Consider the following 6,492-nt stretch of genomic DNA (forward strand, 5'->3'; position numbering starts at 1 on the left):
AAATTAGATGAGATGGGGAGGGGGAGCTTTGGCATTTGGCCTCATTTTTTTTGGTAATATATAAGGCAATGTTCTCAGCTTTGTGGGTGGAAAAAAAGAGGCATTGTCAAAGGCTTGAGGAAAGATGAAAAGGACTAAAATACAAATGATTAGGATAAATGAATATACAAATGTTTTGCCTACACAGAGTGAGGATCTAGTTGAAATGGAATAGGAGTGAAGGTAGTGGATAGTGGAAATGACCTAAGGTTTGGTCTTGGCAAGGCATGATTGGTGATAAGGGATCAAGGAACTTGATAGTGCAGAGTTGAACTGGTTTGCCAAAGAGTCAAGATGGAAAAGGGTGGAGGGTATAGTCAGGGAAGGGGTGATGATATGGGAAAGAAATGAGGGATGACAAGATAAAAAGTCATTGTAAAAGTAGAGATAATAAGGCCGAGTGAAATGAGAGAAGTGAATTTCAGAGTACTTGAACATGGAAGTAGAACATTTGTGGGTAATAGCAAAATCAAGGATTTGACCATCTCTGTGTTTTGCTGTCTTGGGAAATGAATAAGCTGAGGAAATGTTAAGTTAGGATGTTTGAAGACTATCAGTGTGGTTACTGAAGTTCCCTAGCATGAAGACAGAGATGGTGAACTAGGCCTTGAATTCATCAAAGAAAGGGAATATCCTAGATTTCCATGGATAAAAGCTACCAGAATCTTGATTTAGTAAGAAATTTTTGTTGAATGAAGCTAAGAGGAGAGGTTGCTGAATGAGAGAGAAAGAGAAAAAATCTTGAAGTAGCAATGGGAAGTAAAGAATACTCAGCAACCCTGACCACTGAAAGAATGGATGTGAGTGAAAGTAAAACTAGTACTTGAAAGAGTGGCTAGGGAAGCTGTCCATCAGGAAAAAACCAGTTATCAGTGGGAGGCAGTAAAGGACCTAAATTTTATGCCAGGTAAGTATCAGTTAAAGTTTGAAAGCTGTTTATCTAACTTGGATAAGATAAAACAGAACATGAGAGTTATCTTAAAGTATCCTCTGGGCTAGGACATGGATGAAGAATTTCATTTTATATGTTGGACCACTGAGGCTATTATCAGAATGAATTAGAGCAAGTTGTGGGGAAAAAAGGAAGTTTTAAGCTGTATATGAGGAAAAACTTCCTAACAATTGCAACTGTATAAAAATGAAATGGCCTGGCTTGGGAAGTCTTGGATTCTCTCTCATTGGAGGTATGTGAAAAAAGTTTGGAGAAAATTCTTTTTTTTTAGGAACAATATGCTTCCAATACTTCTTATGACTTCTTATTGAACTAGATGGTCACTAAGGTCCTTTCTAGCTCCAAAATTGTATGATTCAATTAAGCAGTCTTCTTGTTCATTATATAACAAACCTTTAACCTGAAGGTAGCCACATGGAAGTAACCCACGCACTCTTAAAAACTTGTTTAATAATTGTTGTCTTGTGCTGTCTTTTTTTTTCTTTCTATGCCGCTATAGAAACTGTACCTTTCTTTCATTTTAGACTTTTGTCATTGTTCATACAGGGATCTGGACAATTGATACTTAGCACTCTCTTCTCCACCTTCCCCTCCTACCTGACACCTTTTCAGAACAGATCTTATTATATTCTACCTTCCATATAACTCATAATTCTACCAAGTTATGTTACAGTGAAATTCAACAATTCGACAAATACTTTACCTAAAGTCTGTATGGGCACTGCCTTAGAAGCTGGAATACCAAAACAAAAAGTCATACAATCTCTGCTCTCAAGATCCTTATAATCAAATAGTTGGCTGACATATACATGAATAAAAATTATTTAAAGAAAAGCATAAGGGTGGCAAAGGAATGATACAGACAACTAGAAATAAGAAAGTTTGGAGAGAAATTCACTTTTAGCTAGAGAATTGTGGAAAACTTCATGGAGAAAGCAGTGAGTGGTTTCAATGGATAAGAATAGCATGGGAGCACATTACAAGTGGGTAAGGAGGGGATAGCCTTAGTTAGATAATGGGAAAAGAAAAAATGAACCAAAGAATGAGAGGCATGAGGGGCACTGAGACAACTAGGCTAAGTACCTGGAGTATGCCAAGGAGACTAAGGGAGAAGAAAGTAACAAAGGTTGGTCTAAATAAGTCCCAGTTGCCACTGAAACATCCAAATAATGAGCACTGAGAAAAGGCTATTGAATTTGGTAATTTATAGGATAATAGATTATAGAGTCACAGCTTGAAGTCAACATAGAAGTAATTTAGTTCAACTCCTTCATTTTGCTGCTGATGAAAGTGAGGCCTAGAAAAGAAGAGCAAGTTGTCGCAAAGGTCACACAGAGGAATAAAATCAAAATTTGCACCCAGGTCTTCTGGTTCAAAACCCAACATTTTCTAGCTTACCACTCTATCTCTACAATTAATTTAATTAATAAAAGGTCATTATTGATTCTGGAGATTGCAATTTCATCAAAATGATAGGGATAAAAGGGGAAATAAAAGAGTTTGAGGTGCAAATGGGTGTTGAAGAAATGATGGTAGCAAATGTAGATTGCCTTTTCTAAAAGTGTAGCAGGAAGATGAAAAATAAGACAAAAGCTTGAGTGAGTAGCAAGACAAAATTGTGTTGTCATCATTGTTGTTGAAAGTATAGCATGGGGTCACTTTCATCTCAGTCTCCACCAGCAAAGGGCTACTCACAGACAGACTCCTCACGCTCTCTGCTGCCACCAATGTTTCCTGGGCCTCTTCCAATGGATCTATATCCTCTGCCTCCTAATCATGGGCTGCCACCATGGTAAAGCTCAGGAAAGCTGCTAAAAATCAAGGTGAGCCAAAGAAATGGCTCCTACCCCAAGGATGAGGATGAGGACATCAGAAGATGGAGAGAAGTCTGTGCTTCCTCAGAAGGATAAGGATGTGGCTACAGCAGCAAAGAAGGTACAACCAGCCAAAAAAGTCATTGTTGCTATCACACCTACCAAGAAAGCAATCATGAATCCTGGTAAGAAGGCTGCTACAGCCCTGGACTAGAAAGTGGCTACTGTGTTATGATAATAGAATTTGGTAGAAGCCCAGGGCTCCGACTTGATTGACATAGTAGTATTTGAATTGGGTTTGAATGAGGAACTACTAAGTACCCATTTAAAGGTGATGAGATCTTGAATTTAAATTTAGCCAGCCCCGAGAAGGAGTATTCTCAGAGGCTATGGATTGCTACATCAACAGGAGACCAATCTCAGTCAATCAACTTGAAGAACCTCGCATTTCTGGGAGAAGAACAGGAAGTAGGAAGCTGATGCTGGTGGAGGGTATCTTCCTCTTTTGGTTTGAGACATCAGCGTGGTGGCAGAATTTTACATGGGCTGTTAGGAAAGGAAAGGTTTCTGTCTCTCTGGCTATACTGAATAGATCCAAGCTTTAATAAATCCTTAAAAGCCTAAACTCTTAGTGAATTTATCAGTGATTTTAACCAGTTTTCCCCAAAACTGGGGGAACAGATTAGAACCCACATTTAGATTTTTAAACAACACACTACCCAAGTGAAAGCTGTCATCACACCAGGCAATAAAGGAGTCACTCCAGTTAAAGCAAAAGCCACCCTAGTTAAAGAAGTGCATACATTCCTCATCAAAAGACAAAAAGGAGGGGGCAGCTAGGTGGCGCAGTGGATAAAGCGCCGGCCCTGGATTCGGGAGTACCTGAGTTCAAATCCGGCCTCAGACACTTGACACTTACTAGCTGTGTGACCCTGGGCAAGTCACTTAACCCCCGTTGCCCCGCAAAAAAAAAGACAAAAAGGGGGAAAAATGCCAAGAAAGAGGACTGGGATTCTGTGGAAGATCCACTGCCAAGTGGGAGTATGAGAAATTCAGTCAAACAAGACTCTGAGGATAAGGAGAAAGATGATAGTAATGAGGATGACTTTGACAAAGGTACGGATACTACACCTTCCAAAGGGGAGGCACTTCTGTGAAAGCTGTCCCTGGGAAAGCTGAAAAACCTAAGGACTCCTAGGAGAAAGAAGATGAAGAAAAGGAGGAGGAGGGGGAGGAGGAAGTGCCCATCAAAGGAGCACCAGGAAATAGGGAAAGGGAAATGGTCATACATTAATCCCCCAAAGCCAAGAAACAGAGATTAGAAGCTGAAGCATCTACAAATTTCAGTCTCTTCACTGGTAACCTGAATTTCAACAGAACTTTTTCTGAGCTAAAAATGGGCATCATAGACTTCTTTACAAAAAAGGACCTTACTCTTGTGGACATCCACATTGGCACCACTAAGATTGTTAGCTATGTGGAATTCAAATCCACTGAGGACAAAAAAAAAGTTCTGGAATCAGTGGCTCCAAGTGGCTGAAATGAAGCTGAAAAATATGAAAAGAGAACAAGATCGAGATTCAAGGATGCTCTTCATCATTAAGAATCTGCTGTGTAAAGTAGCTCAGGAGAAGTTCAAGAAAGTGTTTGAAGATCCTATTGAGGTCAGAATGGTCTGCACCAAGGATCAGACACACAAAATAATTGCCTACATTGAATTTAAGAAAGAAGTAGATATGTACAAGGCCTTAGAAGAGAAATAGGGGGCTGAGATTGATGTTTGGACTCTCATTCTGGACTACACAGGGAAGAAAAGCCAAGAAGAGAACTTGAAAGATGGGAGGAAAAATTCCTGGAGCAGAAACAGCAAGGAAGCAGATTCAAAGACATTGGTGCTGAATAAACTCACCTACAGAGCCACTGAAGAAAATCTGCAGGAAGTGTTTGAGAAGGTAACATCCATCAGCTTGCCCCAGAACAACCAAGGACAACCTAAAGTGTCCATTGAATTTGCCTCTGTGGAAGATGTAAAAGAAGCTTTGAATTCTTGTAACAACAGAGAAATTGAAGGCAGAACCCTCTGAATGGAGCTGAAGGAACAGAAGACAGCTAATGTAGCAATTAGGAGCCAGTCCTACACAACCTTGTTCATCAAAGGTCTATCCAAAGACATGAGAAGAATCATTGAAAAATTGATTTCACAACTCTGTCGGTGCCAGGATGATCAAAGACAGAGACAAGGTGGACTAAAGGGTTCAGTTTCATGAACTTCACCTCAGAAGATGCTAAAGTTGTGAAAGCAGTCATGAAAATAGTAAGATTGATGGAAACAAAGGAACTCTGGACTGAGCCATGCCCAGTGGCTTTGGAGGCCAAGGGAGTGATTATGGAGGCTTCAGTGACTGAGGAGTTGGAAGAGGAGACAAACAGGGCTTTGGTGGCAGAGGGCAAGTAAACTTTGGAGTTCATGATAGCTTCCAAGAAGGGTGAAGAGGAGGAGACAACAAGCCACTTGAATGGCTTCTCCCTGTTCTCTTTTCTCCTGCCATTTGAATTGACTCTAGGGTGCTTTTTCCTGTCATCTAATCATTGACAGAGCCTTCTGAGGACATTCCAAAATAAACATCAAGTCCAGAGATCATCTTAAGAAAACCCAGATGACATTTTTTGTTTTGTTTTTGGTTTTTGTTGGGGGTTGTTTTGTGGGGCAACGAGGGTGAAGTGACTTGCCCAAGGTCACACAGCTAGTAAGTGTCAAATCTCTGAGGCTGGGTTTGAACTCAGGTCCTCCTGAATTCAGGGCCAGTGCTTTATCTACTATGCCACCTAGCTGCCCCCAACCTGGATGGCATTTTAAGGGAGAGCATGTTAGTTTTGACTAGATGGATGTTCCATATAGACTTTTTGTAAAGATAGGTTATAACATTTTTATGAGTTTTCTTGAGTTTATAGTGTTATGTTGTTGAGTCATTTTTAAGTCATGTCCAACTCTTCATGACCCCATTTTTTCAAAACATTTTTTTTCCTACCAAAAAAAAGTATAGAAAGGGTATGGCTTCAATCCCTCTTCTCAGTCTCTGAGCTGCCTTGCTTACCCAACCTTCATTCATGCTGACAGGTCTAACATTACTAGAGAGGGTTAAACAATACAGCTATAAATCTCTCTATGTCTCTCTGTCTCTCCCCCCCACTCTTCCTTCTCTCTCTCATCGCTACCACCACCAACACTACTGCCTCCATTACCACTACTACCACCACCCCCCCACCATTGCTGCTGCTGCTACTACTACTACTACTACTACTACTACTACTACTACTACTACTACTACTACTACTACCACCACCACCACCACTACTGACTCTTCATTGTACCTCCTGCACTTGCACTTGTGTCTTTCCCATCTACTGAAATCAGTCAAGGAGGCATTTTTAACTCTTAAAAATTAGCTATATATATATATATATATATATATATATATATATATATATATATATAAAGCAAAATCAAGAATAATTAAAAGATTACATTCTGCCCATAAATTTAGGTCACATACAACTACCAACATATGCATCATCCAAACAGAAGAATTGGAAAACGCTGATAGAATCTTAGTAAGGTTGGAAATGGAGAAAGCTATTTGCCTGGGCTAGCTCAAAACTCTGGATTGCAGGCCTGTGATGTTTTTA

General features: G+C 40.0%; 1 pseudogene; it reads left to right on the forward strand.

The window, feature by feature from the left end:
* The first annotated feature begins 3,848 nt into the window (after nt 1-3,848).
* LOC122738845 lies at nt 3,849-5,211 on the forward strand (annotated as a pseudogene).
* The last annotated feature ends 1,281 nt before the right edge of the window (nt 5,212-6,492 follow it).

This window comes from Dromiciops gliroides, chromosome 2 (genome assembly GCF_019393635.1).
Source record: "Dromiciops gliroides isolate mDroGli1 chromosome 2, mDroGli1.pri, whole genome shotgun sequence".
NCBI lineage: Eukaryota > Metazoa > Chordata > Mammalia > Microbiotheria > Microbiotheriidae > Dromiciops > Dromiciops gliroides.